At 41.9% G+C, this 22090-nt stretch overlaps 1 protein-coding gene across 1 annotated transcript in view; it reads right to left on the reverse strand.

Annotated features, from left to right (window-relative positions):
• The window catches only part of GPRIN3 (GPRIN family member 3), an 86676-nt gene extending 64958 nt beyond the window's left edge, over positions 1–21718 (reverse strand). The window contains exon 1 of the mRNA XM_064510471.1: positions 21702–21718. The gene's annotated coding sequence lies outside the window, so the exon portion shown is untranslated. The remainder of the gene's footprint in view (positions 1–21701) is intronic.
• Between the last annotated feature and the right edge of the window lie 372 nt (positions 21719–22090).

Raw genomic sequence — 22090 nt, forward strand, 5'->3', positions numbered from 1 at the left:
GTTGATTTATGGAAAACTGTGAAGTGAATTGAGACAAATGAGTTAATTTCAAGTCTCATGAAAGTGAGACGCGGTGTGTCTGTAGTGTGATCAACACACTGCTTTTCCACATAAGTCAGCAGTGTGTGGATTTTTTCTGGCGTTGCATGTGCTGTTTACTGACTCGTTTTAATCTTGTTTCCACAGAGGATAGCAATATGCTTGCTCTCCACAGCCACTGAGCTCAAACTTAGTCCAGTCTCCTCCAGGACACTTCCCCTGGCAGTATCACACAGGAAGACTTTCCCCTGTCCGTATGATACAGAAGTGAAGACAGCCATTGCAGACACAAGAATTAAAGGTGAAGAGAGAGTCCAACAGAGAAAAAAGTTACTTAGCTAAGATGGTTCCTTCCTTTTATATAGATTTTCTGATCCTCATGCATCCCAGAGGCCTCACAGAGTGCAGGGAAAGCGGCTGGACCACAGTTCTTCTGTACAGCTAAGGTTCACCTAGTAAAGTGACACTTGTTCAAGCTCCTGGGGATGAGGGGGCACCCTGACTTAATCTGTTAGGCCAGAACTTGCTTCAGAACATGATGCCTTCACATACTTCAGGATTTTGTCAGTGCCAGCTAGCACTCTCCCAAGCAATTCCTGGGCATGGTTGGCAGTTAGGATGCTCCACGAGCATTCCCAACAGCAGTCTGCATGAAGACATCCTGCTGTGGAGAATAGGAGAATTTACTAAATTCGATCTGGTTTGTTCCATGGCATTTGGCCTCATCCTTCGACAGAGAGCCCACAGATATAGCCTTGGCCTGGAGACTGCTGAAAGACATGCGGGAGCGTAGTTCCAGGGCAGTTTGCACTGGCCGCAGTCCTACCTCTCCCCGACCAGCATAAACACTCATCTGCCCATGCTGTGAGCAAGTCCAGAGGGCTAATCCAGACAAAAGCTCTCATTCCACAAATTATTAAGTTTAGTTGTAGCAGCTCCCCAAACCATCTCATTGCAAGTGTATAAGGGACCTCCAGCCACCTCAAGTGAAGGGTGGGAACAGGGGTGAAACCCCCTGATCATGCACTTAAATTGGCCTAAGCTGTTGTGGAACTGTACCGAAACCATAGATAAGATCCCAGTGCTCCTCCCCTCTACCACTTCTCTTTTCAAGCCTGATATGAAAACCAATTGTTTTTCAGTTCTGCTTCAAAAACAAGAAGTGGGCCTTTCAGTTTCTATAAATAAAAACAAGCTCTTCCTACAATAAGACATGGTTTAATTCAAAAGCAAGGGTGACTTTTTTAAGTTTCAAAGAATAAAGAAAAGTTCTTATGCATCTCACCACTTAGTGGTTACTGTTGGAGCAGAGAGCTTATAAAAACCAATGGCCCTAGAAAACAGATTCTCCTGGAAGAGTTAAGTGGTCTCACACAAAAGAATAACTTGCGATACATCCTGTAAACTCCATTGGCACATGTTGTTCCTTATTCCGTATTTGCATATTTGCACAAGGCTTTAAACAATGAAAACCTATTCTCTGTCAGAGGTCACACTCCAGTAAGTATGTTACACACCAACAAAATTACCGCCAAAAATCTCACTGTTAAGAGACATTGGGTGCAGTTTTCTAACAAAGGAGAATTGGGCAGTTTTTAGGATGGATCTGCTCATGTTGCCATCTGACATACATATATGTATATATATAAATGTACATACATAAAGACATGCATATGCACAATATAAAGAGGAACATTTGCACACTAAAAATAAAGTAAATTATATACATGTAGATAATAGAACTGTGAGAGTTTTCTATTCTGTGTCAATACGTGAGGGCTGGTATGTTTGAGTTTCTGCTGAGCTGCAATTTTGAACTGATTCTGCAATTTCACTTACAGAAGATGAAGTACTGGGGATAACTGCTCTAGCGAAGTTTCCCCATCAGACTGCCTTATAACAGCAAAATACGGAAACTCTAAAAATCCTTTCTCCAGGAGGCTAATGTCTCCAGGCACTTGGAAGCCTCCTTAACTTTTCTAAGTTCTCTGCTCCTGCTCCCCATGCCACAATTTTGGAGCCAGGCCTCCAAAAACCCTCTAACAAGAGCCAGGAAAGAGAGGGCAGGTACAGTCAAAGCTTTTTGGAAGTCTTCTCTTACAACAAATGATTTATGGAAGAGAAAAGGACCTTCATAAATTTGGAGCTGTCTCACATGTTCTCATGTCTGCCAGGGCCTTGCTGAAGTGCTAAGAAGCTTAGGCTATCACAGGGCAGCTGAAGAGGTAAAGTGGGAAGGTTTCCTGCAGAAACCTGGCAAATGGCTCCAGGGCCCTGCATACTTTCCCTTGGACTGTCACTGAAAGGGAAATGTCTTTATAGGATTCTTCAAAAGCATTTCGAACACAGAACTTCAAGTGGGTCCAGCATCCCTGCAGGACAACACTTTACAACTTAATATAGTTTGAAACATACCATTCAGATTTTTCCTACAAAGCTGAAGGCTTTGGGATTCATCCCTGGAGAGGAACCTCAGAGGATACCTCACTGGCAGCCGTCTAGGAGTGAACCTTAGAAGACCTAAAATCTCCAGTTCTACACGTAGTGCATATATAGAGCTTGCCCATTATTCACCATTGTGCTATTCCAGCTGAATTCCAAAGTAGTTTGGTAACTGGTGCAAAACTTGACTAATGAAGTGGTAAATCAAGCCCTGTAAGAGGAAGGATTCAATTCTTTTTTTAGTTTAACGCTTTCACAATTAGGAATAATTATGATTCAATATTTATATTGCTTCTGTTTCAGTTTTCTTGCAGATGAGATTTGGGTTTTGCACACATAATACTATTTGACTTTAGCAAATATTTCAGTAATAATATAAGGACTCTACTATCGAATATAGTAAAAAAGTCTATTGCAACATCTATTTACTAATAGCCCTGTACTGTTCAGAAAAGGCTGGAAGAAAAAAGCCCCAGCCTGGAGATGCATGAATGGGTTTGCAAGAGCACTGTTTGCTTTTTCCCTGCAAGCTTCTATTGCTGCAGGGAAATTTGATTTATGAGGCCTCAATTCCATGTCTGCTACAGACCCTGGCCTGTTGCTTAATTTAGCAACAAGGCATCGGCTGTGGATTGGCTGCCCGGAGCAGCACAGCAGTTGGGCTCGCTCTTGCTTTCCCTTGTGTAGGTCACTTTCTCCACAAGCATGAATGTGTGATGTGCTGCATACAAATGCATGGGATATGGCAAAAGCCTGTTGTGACAACTGTCTGGCTTTCTGATACTCACCAACAATATTCAACCTCTTGCAGCTGAAATGGCACTGCTTTACTCCTCCAGTCTCATGTCTCAAATCTCTCTCTAATGCCAATCTGTTTCTGCAAGTCTTCCCTCTCCAATCCCCTACAATTCTGCCTGTGTCCTGTTTGCATTATTTTTGACAGTACCTTTATCCAAGAGGCTTTATCTTGCAGACTTTCTGGAGTAGAGACAGACCATCTGAGCTCCATACTGTTCAGTTCAATAAACAAAATGGAAGATGATACGCCAGTTGGTGCAAAGTACTGTATCATTAAGCATATGTGGTGAGATGCAAGGGATTCTTAGGCCTTAAAACTTCACATGGTGAGTGGATGGAAGACAGAGCTGTGTTAGGTAAAAAGCAACTAACAGGAGGGCTGAAGGGTTTAATACTTAAACTTGGCTTTAATTTTTCCATGGTGCCTCTCTGTGCTTTCATAGCATCACCTAAAGTGTCTGCATTTTTTTTTACCTGCTAGCCCCGTAAGTGTATGCTCCTTTCTCACCCATGTCAGTTTAAGTTTGGAGTAGCTGCAGTTGCTCCTAGGAACCAAATGGGGAATTTGGTCTATCATAAAAGTTTGCATTTATTAGAAGGCAGAGAGTAGAGATTTTCATCAATTTTCAGTGGTCAAGGCTCTTCTATTCTTCTCTAGCCTACACCTCTCAAAATCACTGTTCACTTTGGTTGGAATGGCAATTTAGTTACTAACTTCAACAGCAGGCCTGTTTAACTCTGCACTATGTATCTTTCTGGAGATAAATTCATCATTCACATGGACAAAAGCTGAATGAAACTTCACAGGCCAAAGAGGAGGCATTTCTACAGCTGCAGGGCAATCCTTCTGCTAAATAACAGACTTATTCAAGCAAAGAAAAAGCTTCAAGAATCCATTATAATGAACCCTCTCAGACAATCTAAATATAGACATTTCTATCAGTTTCTGCTATAATAAATAACAATGAAGAAAACACAATTGCTGTTTACACAGGAGTCAAATCAAATCACCTAACCTTTATTTAGCATTAGTTTCTGCCATGACTTTCTCCATACTTGACCTTTTCTGCTTCAGAGAGATCTTTATAAAGAATAGGCAGGGAGGGAAAAAAAAAGAAATTAAATTATCTTGCTGAAGTGATAATTAAGCAAGACAAGGGCCATGAAAATAATGTCTTTTCTCGCAGCTTGCAACGGTCTGTGAATACTCAGAGTCGCCTTGGGCAACAGGACAAACTATGTGATGCTCTGCCCCTCCTACAGCGCTTCCTGTCTCTGACATCAGCATGGCACTGTCATTAAAGCTGTCATAAAGAAACAGACAGGGCTGATGGGGTGACTGAGAGAAGCTGTGACAGCTGCTTCTTGTGTGTCACTGTGTTTTATCACTCTGCTACAAGATAATAATAATGATTAGCCTTGCGCTGCTCTCACAATGGAAAGAGGTATTTTTGATGAAAGGAGGTAAAAACTTCATTCAGGCATCATGGCAAGATTTCAAGAATCAACAACGTCCCTTAATGCAACCCTGAGTAATTATTATAATCGACATTACAATAATGCCTAGCTGCGAATGCGTGAGACAATCCCCTCCTGAAGGGCGAATAGGTTAAAAAAATCAGAGGGACACGGTATGGGGGTAGAATCCATTTTTGGATACGCTAACGTGAAGTCCTACCTGAAACACACAGACACATATGTACATTTCATATGCAAATATAGGGCAAGCCAGTTTCTAACACTGCCTGTTAGACAGCTCTTGCCTGGGGGACACTGCAGCGCAGGTGGCACCTTATTCGCGTTTTCTGAGCCAGTTAGCGGGGACTGAGCTCTTCCTTTTATTTCTATGTGAAACCAGAGTGTCCCAGGTTAGGCCCTCTGATTTACTTTGTGCCGTTTGTGATGTCTAAACTCACAACCTAACTGAATCTCCATCAATCATCGACTCCTAGGTTGATCAACGTCTGTGGAATGTACCCATCCATTTCTCTGTAATAATAATCATACTGCTTTCCTGGGCTTCTTCAAATTCCTACTGCCTTTTCCTTTTGTTAGAATTCTTACATATTCTTACATGTAGAATACTGCTCCAACATCTTTAAAATCACGCCCCAAAATGCATCAAGATATACACGAAACATGCGCTTATGCCCTGCAATAAGGCAACTGAATAAGAGGCACTAAATGTCTCACTTCACATTTTCACGCAGCACTCATTGCTCTTGTTGGCACTGCACTTTCTGGCATTAAGAGAGACAGTGTTCAGGCTAAGGCCTCTCTCACGATGCATCAGTCATCAGTTAGCATCTGCCTTCTTTTATGAGAATTTCTCAAGTAACTTACACAGCATTTTTTAGATTGTGCTAAAACATAAACACAGATGCTGGACAAACTGATCTGGATAAGGAAGCCAGATAATAAAGACTTCTGCTGAACTAGTTCACCATAGTACAGACAGTATTTAAAGCTTTCTTTGCTTCGGACCTGAAGCGATCCTCCCTAGCATATTTAGGGAAATATGCCCCTAGTTCTGTAACAAACCAGTTCCGATTTCTGCGACATCACCAGGCGGCAGATGACCAAGGATGGCGCACTGAAGAAATGCCTCACTGCTGCTCCACTTGCTTTGCCTGACTTGTAGGTTGCTAAAAGAATGTGAAGGATGTGGACTGTAGCTTAAATTAGACCTGGGTGCATAAAATGGCAGGATCACGTATACATCACCCCCTAGCAGACGGTCCACATAAAAAGCAAAGGCTATTGCTTTGTTATTTCTTTTATACTAGTTATTTCCCTAGTTTCAGTACTGGAGGTCTGTGTGATGGATCTAAATGCCTTTTTTTCCAATAATACACCAACACAATCTTTATATACTTACCAGCAGCTCTGGAAGGCTGTTACCTCATTGAGTACAGAGTGAGCATAACTTGAGGAAGAGATTTGCAGGAAAAGACAGATTTTTCTTTCTGGGCTTAAAGCATTAGAAAATGACTCAAAGGTTCAGGGTCTACTGCAGACTTCCTATTTGATGTGAAGTGTATAAAACAAGAGACATACGCAAGGACCTAGGTAAAGATTGCACAGACAATCTCAATTCCAGTGTTCTCTGAGAGATCGAATTTTCAATCTTTATGCCCGTTAATGTTTTTTTTTAATGCTTCCAGACAATGTGAAATGTTCCAAATAGTGAAGTCTGGCAGAGCCCAAAACCTGAGACTGCTCTATGACGCAAGAGACCCAGTTCTATCAGACTGAAAAAGGACTTAGGTTTGTTCACCTCCTTTGTTTGGCAGTTTGTATGTTCTGCTCTTCAGCTGTAGCTCTTTCATGCTCAATCAGCTAACTCTTTGCTGACCACAGACACTATGAGCAATGGACCATGCATCCTGTGGTTGTACCACTTGCTGGTATGTAGGAGATCTGAATTTCGAGCCCTTATCCTGCCTGATTTAGATCAGTCTTCCTTAGATAACAGTGATGAGCAAAACCACCTGGGGTTTTTGATTCCGAGAGAGCAGATACTGTCTCAGTATCTCCTGATGGGAGTTTTTTCTTTCCATACAGTAAGTTATTGCACAGGAAGAAGAACATCAATCTTTGTCTCCCAGACCCGACACACATTCCAGGGTTGGTATGTCCTATAATCCCTATACAGGCCATAGCTAGAGAAGTCTACAGGACCAACTGTTCTGAAAGGTTCACTTTCCAGGAAAGCTTACCCCCTTCTTTCCAGCCATGAAAGAACTGGGGCTGAATTAAGACATGGAGCAGGTAATTTGTAAGAAATAGAGAGCAAGAGAAGGAGATTACATTTTCCGAACATATTAGCCATTCAGGGTCCTAGAAACCCCTGTCTGTAATCCACGTGATCAGTGTAGGATCTGACTGCTTGGTCCCGATATCAGTGGAAGCAGAAGCAGTCATTCCTCTGTGGGTGTGCAGTGAAGGCAAATACACTTTGGGAATATCCAGTGATATCACGTTAATTGCTTAGTGCTACATCAGTGTGCTGTGCAGAGGAAGGAAATGGCAATTTCATTAAGCTTTTTGTGCAAACAACACACCTTTGTCTTGCTTTGTTCCTAAGTGTTACTCAAATTTTGTTGCCTTCTTCGTATTTCATTTGCATAAACAAACCCATCATTTTGCAAACGGGTCACTAGTTTCCATTTTATGAACGTTAGCATTAACTAGCACATTCTATTTCTATCCCTAAGAAGACAAAACATATGTGGTCCTCATGATTCAGTCTCTGGCTTACAAGTAAACAGCATGGAGTGCAAAAATACGGTACTTTATAAGTTCCGGATTGTAAAAATCTTCATAAAGCATCAGCAAAAAATAATACTATTTTCTGATCTGTAATTTTTTAAATTATAATTCATGCTAGAAGAGCAGAACATTTTGCAACACAGTCGCTCTTTTAACACCCATGGATAAATTCCTTCAAGTACACTTTGAGAAACATCATTTCTAACACTTAGATTCTCCCACTGACAGAGAAAGCAAATGGTTCTGCCACGTGAAAACATGGTGGAGGAGCCACAGCAGGTAACAGAGGGACAGTTTGGACCGTGGACAGAATCTGCTTGCTCCAAGGGAGATACTAACACCACAGCTCTTTTATCCAAGATCCAGGCCATCCTTCTTTGCCTTCCTAAATTTAAGGAATGTATCTCTTGTTTAAGTCCCAGCTGCTGTTTGAAGACTCAAGGAATTTTTTTTTTAACCTTCTGTGTAGCAGCTTTTCACCAGCAGAGATACAGGCATCAGGCATGGCCTAATTTTCTACCAAGTATGGTATCAAAAGACAATGGACAGATTTTCATCTTAAGTATAGATTTGTTTGGTAAAAATCTCTTGTATATGCATTTCCTATTTAAAATGATTACTATATTTTAAATCAGACCCAGTATATTTGACTTTCAGCTCCTTAGGTCTGTATCACAGTATACGTTGCTGCCTTGGTGTTCACTGTCAGGGAAGACTGGGTTTTGATGGGAGGAGAGAGCTTTGCCTTGTTGCAGGACTAGGTTTGTTCTGTCAAGATCTGCCTGGGTGAAGGATACTATTTGAATCTATTGTAAGAGCACTGCAGGTCCAGCCTCCTTTTTTTCTCCACATACTGCCCTATGGCTCTTACATCTGATGCCTAGTGCTGAGCCATCTGGCGCAGCTCCTGTTCCACTGTCTTTTCGCTCCAGTCCTTGCCCTTAGTTTTTTTCTCTAAACCCAGGTCCCTGATCATCTCAGGGTGTCTCCATCTGCCAAAGCTCTTCTCCCTGCTCTGTGCTGCCCACAGTTGTCCTAAGTCTTGACTGCCTCCTTCAAGTGTCCTACTTTGGCTATTTGTTCTTCTTCCCACAGAGGCATTAAAGGGCTTCAGGATCACGTTAACTGTTGACCAATGCTGACACTTCATGCTTATCATTTCCTCCATCTCCCCATGCAATGGCAGCCACACACTCTATTTGATCGGAAAGCTGCAGGAAAGTTTAAATGCAAGACTGTAAAAGCTGCCTGAGGGATTCCCAATGTCTATTAAAAGTGGATGGAACCAGGCATCAGTATCTCCTTGGCATTTTAAAACCCTGCTCTAAGTACCTAATCTGTCAAACTTCTTTCACTCCCTTACATTATCACAAACAGCCCGAAAAGAGCAATCTGAAATGGGTTTCTAACCCGAGAGTATATATTTAGTTTCCAACGTAAGCCTTGAGATATTCAGAATTTTAACTGAATGGGATGTGCTGCAATGTATATATTATGATAATAACTCAAAGTTCAAACAAAGATTAAAAAACTTAAGAAAATAGTATGCCTTCTTTGACTACCTCTACTAGTTACTATAGGAAATCTTTAGCAAAGAGCACATGAATGCTGAATCATAAACAAAATGCATCCACATGCTTTACCTATGCAGTTAGCCCTAGATCATTACTGAGATTTGCCTAGCTGTTTTCAGAACTGGAATCTTGTTTGGGAATTTGCCTTTTACATAATCACCTCACTAGAAAACTTCAAAGTCTATGTTTCTGTTTTGCTGAAACTGATTCTTAAGCTGTGGTTCCTTGTGCCATAGCCCTTCAATTCCAGGCCATCCAGCAGCATGAATTTGCTTTTGATCAGCCGAGGGCATGTAATTGCATTTTTGCCATCAGAGCACATGAAGCGGAGCTTACACACTTTTCCTGCCTGTTAAGCCAGCTGCATGAAGACAGGAGGCAACTGATCAGGCATAAGATGGGGACGGCACTAACGAATAATACCTGGTCTATTATAAAGCCTGCTAACAAAAAGGTAAAGTGTGAACATTTTTCTGAAATGTCATTCCTAGGTCATCCATCCCCTACTCTCTCCCAGCTAATCCTGTGCCAGCTGCAATCCCCATTTACAGGCACAGTCACGGTGCACCCTCTGGAGCAAGGAGAGCCTTCGCGACCCAGCCGCACTGGGAGCTTCAGACATCCCTTGGCATGTCTACCGGCCTCACCAACCATGCGCTCTCCTTTGGAGCAGCTGAGGCAGAGCCAGGCATTAAGACTTGCATCGTAAGTACTTTCGACAGAAATTCAGAATTTTCCAAAGGTATTAGGCAAAGGAACGAAATGGGCAATTTCACTTTTGCCCAAGGAACGTGAGGCTGTTTTGTGATGCCCTTCGTCACAGTGGGCAAACGAAACAGAAACGGTAATGACACATTTAGAATATTGTTCCTTTCTAGCAATTTAGAAAGGAAACTGTAGAATGTTTCTAAGTCATACTACGTTTCATTAAACTTTCTCTTTCACTTTTCTTTTTTTAAGCTACTGGATAGGGTCCCTTTTTCATACCTCAACAGGAAAACAGATGACTGTTGAAATACATTACCCTTGCTAGCATTCACCTGTGGTAACTCCATAACCCTGGCACTGACAAGCAATAAAAGAAAACATGACGATAAAGATCAATATAAGGCAACAGATGCTAAATATACACACCACGCATTCAGTCCCTGCAAGAAGGGCTCCAGCCTTTACACACTATAAACACCCAATTGCCAGCCTTCTTCCCATCTCTAGGCACAATAAGGGATACAAACAAGGGCGTATTAGTGTTACAACAGCCTTGTCAGATACAAGGCTTAAACTTCGGCTCCACACCAGCTGCGTGTTATTCTTCTGGCTTTGCACCAGTCTGTTAGAACAGACAGAGGAAAACGTTTCAGTTCTAAAGATTCACAAACAAGAAGGGCTTGGTTTGATCCTGTTTTTCTTTTAACATTAACTGCATGTTTAGTTTTGAAGGGCAGAGGGCCAAAAAGCAAAATAACAGCTTCTGCCATGAACATGACTAAGGGCCAAGCAGTAGAAATTAGGGCCATCTTGTTCCTACTGCTTCTGGCAGTGAAAATCCTTGACTCGAGCTCAGTCCCTCTCACGTGTTACGTGATATCCTTGTGTAAGTGCATTATGAAACAAGGGTGTAGATACTGCTAGTGCTTGTGAATATTTAAACAACTGTAGCAGTCACCAAATGTTCAGCAGTTGTTTTCCTCAGCAAGCTCCTTGATATTAGTAGCAGTTTTACTGTGAGGAGCTACACCAGCTAGGAAGTACCATTATCTCATTTTTTTGCTGTTACGGAGAAAACATGATCACATTTTACCTTCCCACCTACCAGCTACCACCAAGCAGTGCACAATACTGCAGTTTACCCCCTGCAGCTGCAGTTGTATCTCTCTTCCCCTTAGCATCTCAGATGCACCAACCTCAGTCTCCAATCAAGAGGGCAGCAAAGACTTGATACGCCTAGTTTTGACTTAAAACCCTTTGTCCTTATGCTTTGCACATTCCAGCAAATATAACCGCTCTGCGCAGGAGACAGTACGTTGTGTTACAGAAATTATGCAGGAAAAGTAAGCACATTTTCATTTGTTCAGTTCTCAGCAGGAAAGAGATTTGGCTTCCAGTTGGGGCAGCACACAGCATCACAATACAAACTGATACCAGTAATCAGTTCTTCACACTTCAGAGAGAGCTGAGTCCAAGTCCGTATTTTGATGAGAATGCTGATGTAAGATAGCTCAAGAAAGCAGGCCAGGAAGAAACAGGTGGGGATTTTGAAAAAAGAATAAAAAGTGTCACAGGAACAGTATGGCTATACTTCCCCCTCCCCAAGACTGACCTGTGTCCCATAATCTGTTGTTCTCAGAGGCTAGATGAGACCTCAAAGATGCTCCGTCATTGCCCTACTCATCTGAGTCTTTACACTTTGGCCAGCGAGGTCCCCTCGCTCGCAGACCGCCTTGGCAGAAGGCCAAGAGGACCCTACGCCTCCACCCATGTCTTCAAAATAGTATGCAGGTGAGCAATGGCTTTGGACATAGGTTCACTTTAGCGTGCCATGACCGCAACCCCAAATGCAAGCAGCAACAAGCTTACTCAGAGCGATGTTTCTCCCTCCCAGCATGTTTTGGGTATACTTATTATGGGATAAGCTCTTTTCCTTACCACAAGCATTATAGTAATTTAATCAGCAGCCATGTACTATATAATTTCCTTCCTTCCACCAACACTATCATCCTTAGGTCCAAAGTCATTAGAAAAGCAATTAACCACAAATTTCATTTAGCCACTAACTAAAATGGGATGAGACGTTATTTGTTTGTATTTGTTACTGCAACAGTAGTAAGCAACAATTGTGTCTGTTTGGTTTTCCAATGACTTAAGGGGAAAAATACAAACTCTTTCAAAAACGTAATGAATACCGAGAGAAAAATAACAATAATCACAGGTTAAACGTCAAGTAAATATTAACTCCCCAAATATTCTATCCCTCTCTTAAGGTCTTTCTGTTTTTAAAAATGTTTTTTTTTAAATAAATGTGGGCAAGTGATTCCTAGAAATACTGTATTTGATGGCATTTTTTCTTTTCTTCTGTGCATGAATGACCTAGGGATGCCTGCTCAGTTTTTAGATGTAAATGCAAATGCAAATCTACCCCAGCTTACAGTCTGAATATGCAGTATTTGCTCCACCTGTTCAGTGTTTGCAAGATGTGATTCAATCTCCTCTATGAGGTGGCACTATTTGGATTCCCTGGTTGTCTGACAAAAACACTGAAAGCTGAAGAGAAAGGAAAGTGATTTCAAGATAGCCAAGTATCTGTCCACCCTTGTAGGACGTGGATCGTTGCATAGGAAGGGACAAATACACATGAGATAGTCACTTTTCTACTGATTAGATGTGCAAGTAAACCATTACCCGCACGAAAGGTTTACAGAGTTTTTGAACAACACATGTAGAGAACAGAAAGAAAATGGAACAGAAGTCTTGATACTAATGAGACTTATTTCACCCAGTGGAAAGTGGACAGGAGGAAATTTGGGGGCCTGATTCTACATTTTCAGGGAAGCTCCAGGCCTTCCAATTTTCTTAGCCTCTCTATCACAGAGAAGTAGATTTATCTCTTCTTTATGCCAGGAATAAGGTTGCTCATTCAGCTTCCTGAGCCTTCCAAGCTGCTTGCAGTATATAGGTGAGGTACTAAAGACATTTATTGTGAGAAGAGATTTCTTAATATTTTCTGCATTTTGCAAGCTGAGAAATACTTGCAGAAGAGGGGGCTGAAATGATGAAGAATCAGTCCCAAACTGGTGAGGCTCAACATTAAATAAGGCACTCACATGATGGACATGGAAATGCAAAGGCAAGCTTTAAAGGAAAATCACGATGATTTGTGCAGAACTGCACTGTCTTTGTGGGAGGGAACTGTCTTCTTCCTGGCTGTGCTTGTCTGACATCCTTCTCTTGTCAGATAATCTCTAAAACCACAATATGGCCATATGGGAGCAGTGCCAAGGTTGGCAGAAGGGGTCTAACATGCAGAGCACAGATCCAGCTCTGAACTTGCCCCAGGTTCCCTGAGGTTTTGATTAATGCTCATCCCGAAGTGTTTCATCATTTTGTTTACCTCTTCAGCTTGGTGCTGCTAATGTTATTGCCACAGCACTGTACATCTTGAGCTGAACACATCTCCAGTTCTCCTAGTATATCAGTTTGAATTATGGAGATCTCAGTCACTTTGGAGAATTTGTCTTGGGGCAGAGAGCCTGTTTATCCCAAGTGCTGCTGAATCTATGCTGGGTCTGTATTAGAGTTGTGCAACCAATAAAAAGATAGATGCAAACTGGCCTAAATGCCAGTTTACTTGGAAGCATAAATTAAATCTGGCTACGTGCACTGCCAGATTGATAGGCTCTGCCTCAGGAAAGAAAATCTTTCATTTTATGGTGGTATTTGTTTACAAATCTACTGGGAGACTGTATCTCTCCAGCACAGTCTCTGCCAGCTGCATTGGGAAGAGAGGCCTTGACATTCCCAATGTTCTTCACCTTTCTGGTCAAGCACAGAGACCAGCCAGGCCCCGGGAGACTGAGTTTCCATTTCTAGCTCTACAAGACTTCTTGCACAACTTTGGGCAACTTTTGCCATGTCATCTGTGGAAGTGGGCAAAGTATACTTCCCTTTCCCTCCTGTTTGTCTGATACGCCTTCAAATATTTGGAGGTAGGGAAAATCTCTAAAGGTACATCCATGCTGCATCACTATGATACAGTGGCAAAGGTGACAGTCAGACTGTCCTAAACAAGCAATGTCAAGCAGCCCAGCTGAGACAGCGCCAAGTGCCATACCTTGCTTAGTGCTGTATAGCCAGAAGCACAGTCAGCTTCCGCAGCTAACTAGTTACCAGCAAGTATCTCATCTAGCTCACTTCTCTACACATTATGCAGTACACACACACACACCCCTTTCATCTGTTTCTGCAGCCCAGTATCATAAAGGGCTTACATTTTACAGTGGCTAACACATAACAATCACGTGGTATGGGGAGTAAATTAACCCAGAAAGTCACAGTCTGTTTTATTCTATTTGAAGTCAGGTTTGAGCAATGTGGACAAGCTGTAATATGTCTGCTGCACCAACACAAGCAAGAGAGGGAGAAGTTTAAAAGTTTTTTTAAGGGTGAAGAAAAAAGCATGCAAAACAAATACTCCTGGCTAACATATCGTCACCTAAGGTAGCTGTTGTGTTATAGGCAAAAAATTACTGTTGTTCTTAACAACTCTCTTTCCCCGCATTCAGAACCATGCCCCAACCCTCATGTAGCTCAGAATAAAAAAGAAACCTCAGAGGTAGCCAGTTCATTCTTAGTGATCTAATTCTGCCACTCTTTTTATCTCAGAAACCTACAGAAAAAAACAGAAATGTTCTCTCAAGAACCCATCACTTTTGCAACAGATTGCTTTAAAGCAAGGAAGCAGGAAAATGGAAAAAGTAAAAAAATTTCTTTATAGAAGCCAGTATATCATCAAAAGTGGTGCTCCCCTCGTCCCTTTCCAGAGCTTGTTCCTTCTGACAGTATACCGGATGCCTTAATGACTTTGCAAATGGTGAGACAAGTGCATTGTGTGGCAAAAAAATGTTTCCTCACAGCCATGTCAGTCTGTCACTCCTCTGCCTCCCCCACTATTAGGAGCAACTAGTCTCTCTCAGCCATCTGGTACAGGATTCAAGACTTCCTGCTGATAACCCTGGCCAATCCTGGCATTACTCTGTGCTTGGTCTGTAATGCTGAGGCAGGTTTTGAAGTGTTTGTAGAAAGCTGGGAAAGTAATAGAAATGCTAGAGGAAAACGAGTGGGAAGGTGTGAGGTGGAACTACAAACACCAGTGATGCAGGAGGCCTCAAACTACATTTCCCTTTTGCAGAGGGGGGGGGAAAAAAAAAAGGTTTGTCCTTACACTTGGACTTCTAACTGTGCTAATGACCTCTCATGGGATACAGCTAGGAAGAAAAAGGTGGTAGTCACTACAGCTCCTCTTTACCTCCTACTGGGTAATGGCAATAACCCAGACGGATTTCCAGAAAGACACACAGAGCTGAATCCCCTTTCTAAGATGGTCTAAGAAGCCATCTGCCTCCCCAGCTCATTTCCCTCTTACAGTCCCTTACTGTCTGAGAGTATTTGTGCACGACAGTGAGGGGGCTGCAGAAATTCTTACACAGTATGTCTAGACCGATGTGCCGGCAACCTAGATTAGACCTAAACTGTGCCTGCACAGTTTGCACGTTCAAGAGGAGTCATTGCTTTTCTAATGTACTGCTGTGGTTCTCCTGATACAATCTGCTCTGACTCCAAGTTGTGCCGATTTGCTCACGCAAGGAATTGTAAGGCAGACATTAGAGAGACTACTTTGTTTTCATGCTTTTTTAACTGCACTGGTATACAGGAACCTGTCCCGCTGAATAAACCATCAGTCTGGCCACATTAGAAAATGTAATTCTGCCCGCAGACTCAGTGCTGGCGGTGTTAGCAAAAGCACAGCACGTCCGTTTCTTCAGCTCCAGCCTGATATGAGAGAGCCATTGCCATCCTGTAGATAAGACTCTGCTCTCCCACACTGCCCACTCTTGCTTTGCATGAATATGCACTTGCCCATTAACAGTCACCAAGATGAATTCTTGAACTCAGCTACGACAGGTCAAAACCCAGCTCTTTTCCTACTTCACTGTTCTTTCACTTCTGGATTATGCGTAAAAGTCATGAATCATTCCTCTAAACATGGCAGAATGCAAGTTAGAGTTCCATATAGCATTATGAATAATTAAATCAATTAGAATAATTGAATAAAGACAATAAAAATTAATTTGCCTAGACTATGCCTGAACTGCCACTCTCTGCTTGGGCTATAGCATGCCAGGAATAGCCCTGACTAGCACTGTATCTCAGAGATACCTTTGGGAGCCTTAGGTCTTTCCTTCTTCCTTCAGGCTTCCTCGCAAGTCTTGAGTGCCGTTTTCGTATTGCCCTCGCTCTTGGAATAAATGCAGGCTTGGGAAGCTTGGCTTTTTTACTGTAAGAAAACTGTTTGCCCCAAACATCTAGTCCTTGCAGTTACAGAGAAGCTGTGACTCAGGGCATCTTAACACTCAGACCCCAGCAGGCCTGCAGAAAAACCTAGGACTCTGCTATTTAACTACTACACATCTGATGTTATGACTTTTTTGGAGATTCTAAATATTTCCATTTAGCAGTGCAGGCTTTCAAAGGAAGGCAAAGATCAGCCTGCAGCCATTCTTAGAAAGCCCTGCAGATTCCTAGAAAGACACACAGTTTTTTCAGTATTATTCCAAAAAAGAAGTCCCACGACTTCAGTAGAATTTTACTTGGGTGGGTGGTTTCACAAGGAGACTCATGCAGCCTCTGCTTGCGAGGATGTGGGGTGTTAAGCTATCATTAGGCAACATGAATACTGCAAACAAATATGGCCTTGAATAACATATTGACTGGGCTTTCTTCTCAACATTATCGTTTAGCAGATACAGTTATCACACAGTCATTGACTTGACTGTTCCCTGGTGGGAATGATCGCATGTCAAATACTTTTCTATTTAGTTATCAATATGTGAATTTTGGAAAGAATACATTAGCTGTAGGTGGACGGAAAAATATCTTAACACTTACAGAAAAAGTTTATCAGTTTTAAACATCCACTCAAATATTTCCTGTCATACTTACGATGTACATAGTGGATGTAACAGTACTACCACAGGACTCTAAAGAGAAATTTGCCATCAAACAAATGCTTGAAAATAATTAGCGGAGGCATTATTTTATATTTTCCAGTGAAATATTGATGAAAATATTTACTGTCTTCTCACGGTTCCAACTATTCCCTACACTCTTCCCATGTGGCCCTGCAGGTTCTCTCCATGTACAAGGCATTTTGTTCCTTCATCTCCATACAAAGAGAAGGGCTTATTATTATCGGTACAAGCTGGCAAAGCGCCATTGACTTCAGCTATCCACAATGACTTCAGTTTGCAGTAGCTGAGGATGTGGCCCACACTATATACATCTTTGCTAACCACCATCTAAAGTGCCACCCGACTGAATGCCCTTGGAAGTCAGTAAGAGAGCACCTGTTAATTTCATCGCCATTTCAGTTTCTGACAAACCTACTTCCTTAGTCCTATTCAGGTAAAATTAACACGAATTCACTTAACACGAATTCACTTCCTGAATAGGGAACAAATAATATCTGCCCCATTAGAGCTGCAATAACAGCAGCTCTGAGAGGAGTACACAGAAACACTAATAACACAGAGATATTAGGGCCACATAATGTGACAAAGCCATGTATAAGCTGCAGTACAAAGTCTCCTCAGGCGTGAATCAGGTTTATGACTTGAACAACCCAAGTCCCTCCCTGTGCCAGCCACTTCACACAACTTTGTGGAAAGGGCCTATCTTCTCCCTCTCAGCTCTCTGGGACATCTCTTGTGTTTGGAGTGACGTGAACTGAGACTTTTGGCATACCAGGCAGTTCAGGGCTAATAACGGGACCCACAGCCCAGAGAGAGTAGTAGGGGCACTTCCCTCCTCTTCCCCTTTTCCTTCCCCTTTCCCTTCATGTGCCCTGGGGTAGCTGGAGACAGGGAGGCTCTAAGTGGCTGGAGAGATTCAGAGAGGGAGACAATAGGTAAAAGGTTTGTTTTGCCTTGCTTTGCTGCCATTCTATTTTCGTATTCCTTTTATAATTCGGTCAGCTGGTGCTACAAAAACAACAACAGTATACTGTCCTTTACCATCTTCAGTTCATCCCTTGCCTTCTGATTAAGGCCAGAGGACCCAAAAATGAGTGTAGAATGGAGCAAAGCAAAAACTTCACATCTGAAGAAGTTCAGATTTATGCAGCAGAGCTAGTCCTGCTTGACCAAAGCATCTGCCACAGACTTGCTGAATTACTAGATCAGCCTGTAGTTTTCACATGAAAATCCAAAATTTCTTTTCGTATAGCATCGCAAATTGGAAGAATAAAAAACCTGTTGCTTCCAGAGAGCACCTGCTTCTTCAAGCTTGGTGTAAAATAGGACATGAACTAGTTTTGCACTACAAAATGATTAGGAAGAATCATTTTCATTGCACTACAAAATGATTAGGAAGAATCATTTTCATAGACAGGAAAACAAAACATCCTGTGACATGCAATTTCACTTTAACCCTTCAAGTAAAAGTAAATACAGAGAAACGCTTGAAACACTTCTCTGTATTTAAGCTCTGAAGATACTAAACTCACTCTTGCTGTTATGCTACATTTCTCTGTATTTTTCTCAATAGTTATCTTCCAATTTGGCCAGCAAATTTTCAAATTAGCTACACACTCAGAACCTTTAAAAGTGACCTGCCTAGCCTAAGATGTCTGCACTGCAAAACAGAGGGTTATGACTATTTCAGCAGTGTGCCTTTAATGCTGTAAGAACCACTTACATTTTATTAGCAGCTAAAGAATCACCCAAGATTATAAACAAGCTTTCAGATCTTACAGAATTAAGTGTCTGGAGATGGACATATTAAAAAACTCCATGATTTAGTTTAAAGAGAAACCTGGTGATTTCAACTCATTTCTGCACTGTGAGAACTCGGCTGCACTAAATTCAATAAACATCTTTTCATTGGCTTTAGAAGGAACAGGCTTTCATCCATGGATATTTTGTGTTTCTTGAAATCAAAAGCCTAAACTGAAAGTCCTGAGACAAAAAGCCCTGGGATCCAGGGAAGATGGTAAAATGACACTGCTGGTTTGTCCCAGAGTGACTTAATTCAAACGTCCATTCCCAAGTGATCTCCATAGCTGTGGCAAGTTGGATACTGACCCAGAAATTCATATTCATGCTCAGTTTGGATTAGCTACTATTTTTTCTTCCAAAAACTCAAAGTATGTCTAGCTACAGGTACATGTGTTTTCTCTATTGTTCATGGAGTTAGGTTTTATTTATTTTATGAGAGCAGAAAGAACATCAAGAACTACCTAAGCCTCAAGGAAAAATCTGGTAATTCCTTTAAAGAACTCCCATTCTTTAACATATCCATGAACAGTATGCTTCTACACATGCCATTTTGGGTCAAAGCATTCTCATTATTCATTTCACTATTCATTTGCATATGCGCTATTCCTGTGCATAGAAAAGCTCACAGCTTGACCGGCAGCTCAGGACCTACAAATGGCTATTTGTTATTTATGGTGATTATTAAGTGTCCGTGTTTTCAGCTCTATTACGTATGCAGTGATGTAAGGCTTCTATTTTAAAGATAATATTTATTTATCACACCAGAAGTGGCCAATGTCTGGAAAGGTTATATCAGTAAAGTAAACACAAAGAACTACTGAACAAAGTATAACCTAAATGGTCTGTTTGCATTCAGTATTGAATTTTTAATCTCATTTCCCCATTTTGTTACAAACAGTAAGGGGGAAAAAAACAATACAGAATCCATAGGAAAAAATCCAGAGCACTGCATACTGCATATGAGAAAAAAAGGCCCTCTTCGTACCCTTCTGCTTTGTTATTGACAACTGTTTGTTCCTTGTCAATACTGTTAGTAATAACAGCAAAGCTTTCTCTTTGAGTTCTTTTCCTGTTTATTGCCTAGCAAGTTTATTAGGGGAAAAAATAAAGGTGGAAAGGAGGACAGGAAGAAAAGAAGGACTTTATGGCATGTAGGTTGTGCATTATATAATAAACATCTCCTGGCTATACTGCCTGATCAGAATGGTGGACAGAGAAACTGGCTGAAGGCCCAAGGCAGTTGCCAAGAGAGAGAAATAGTAACACCCTGGAACCCCATAAAGTATGTGTTCCCAGGCAGTTCTGCTATCTTGGGATGCAGCCAACAGATAAAGGAATATATTCCACTTTCAAGTCCCTTATTATCACAGCCCTGAAGAGGAGGGTGAATGAAAACTGGAAAAGCCAAGCAAAGTGTAGAGAGAAAGGTAAGAAGAGGTTAGCCGATCTTGCAAGCAATGGGAAGTCAGGCAATTTCTGAACCCCCTGTGGAGTTAGTGCAAGCTATCAGAGAGAGTGTCCTTTTTCCCCATAAGACAGAGGAAAAGAGGTACAAGCCACACTCACCCTACAAGGCAGCCAGAAGATTAAAGAATGCTTCTGTAGATTAGGGTCAGGAGAAAACACTGTGTGCATCTAGTCTGTTCTCTTTCATAACACAGGCCAGAGAAATTTATCCAGTGATTTCCATATCAGGCCCAACAGATTTTGAGTTATCCATGTTAAGACTTCTAAAAAACCATCTGGTCTTCGATTAAACACCCATCTGACAGAGAATGTCAACTTTCTCGGGCAGTTCTTGTCTTGCATGAACATCCTTATTCAATAAATGTCCCTCTGCTCCTCCCATTTTTGACAGAATATGTACATTTAACTACATGATTACCAGGTCTCATTATCTGTCACTTCTCTGAATCCCCTCCAGGTATCTACATCCATTTCAGATAATCCTAAAAAGAGCCTCAGCAATACTGTGTGCCCAGCTACAGAAACATCTCCATCTTTCACTCTGCCACTGATTTCGCCCCTAAATCTTTTGTGCTCAGCTCAGCTGCTGTCACAGTAGATAGAGGATTAAAAACAAAACAAGTGCCTGAAGTTCTATTGTTGAGGTCAAAATCAAAGGAAAGTCATAATTCCTATATGATTTCTATAACACCACAAGGAAGATAAAATAGGCAGCTTGCAAGGGGAAACTCAGGAAGCTGAAGGTAAGGTAAAATCCTGAAACGAGGATTTGTCAAATTCACTGGACAAAGCAAACCTACCAGATTTCTTGTACCTCAGTTGACAGAGCCCGCTCAGCCCCATTTTCCCAATGAGAGTCCAACAGCCAAATCCACAAACATTTTTATAAACAGTGAAAGCCTCACAAAGTAAAGAAGAACGAGGCAAATCAGAACTGACTACTATTGATTTTGTGATAAAGGTACCATGGAGACGAGCTGTTAATTACCTTTCTAGAGGAGAGACTTGTTTAGCTTAGAGCCAGGTTGTTTTTTTTTTTCCTCCTTTCTTCCCTCTCAGGTACAATAGACTGTACTGCTAGGATTAGCATAGGATTTAAACTGTAAATGTGCATTAGGGCTGAGTTATTATTATTCATCAGTTTTATTATGGCAGTGCTAAAGACCAGGCAAGAATGAGGCAATGTACAAAATAGACACTCCCTCTCCCAACCATGTTGCAGGTGAGTAACCTTTCCTGCAGAGCTTAGCATCAGTTTGTTTCCTTTCTCATCAAAGCTAGGCCAAAGCAGCGTGCATCTGTCCATCTTGTTTTCCTTTCTGCTGCTGCATTTACATACGTTAATGACTTAATGCTGCCAGGTACAGAGCTCTCTTGATTCCCACTGCCTTCAGCATGAGTTGGGGGGGGGGGAAGGGGGAGGCACAGTACTGTATCACTGTGCTCAGCTCCTTTCCAAATAAAACCACCAAGTCTGGGCCGTATGGTCTGCCCGAACTGTGCACAGTGGAAGACTAGCGAGTAAGGGCAAACAAGGCTCGAAAGCCATCTGTTTACTCACCAGCGCCTGGAGCCCGGCATGGGCTGACTCGGTCCACGACATGGCTGCTGTAGCTTATGCTGGACTGCCCATGTCATGTGAGCTGTTACTTATGGCAATAACAGGTGCAAAGCTTCCCGACAGAAATGTTGTTTTTAAATCCCTGAGTCTCTTTAATAGCCCAGAGAGCCAGGAGGCTGAGCTCTCCAAAGCCATACACTGATTTTGTACAGGCAACCTGGGCAATTATGGATGCAAAACAAAGTGTGCAAGCAAGTCACACTGTTCCACGGTTCTCAGAATTAGTAGGAAGAGTGCACAGAAAGCAGGGACATACACAACAGCAGAATGACACCGTTACGCTTTGCAAACACACATGCTTTTCCCTGAAAACCTCCCTGCTGTTGCTA

The sequence above is a fragment of the Dromaius novaehollandiae genome, chromosome 4, assembly GCF_036370855.1.
Source record: "Dromaius novaehollandiae isolate bDroNov1 chromosome 4, bDroNov1.hap1, whole genome shotgun sequence".
Taxonomy (NCBI): Eukaryota; Metazoa; Chordata; class Aves; order Casuariiformes; family Dromaiidae; genus Dromaius; species Dromaius novaehollandiae.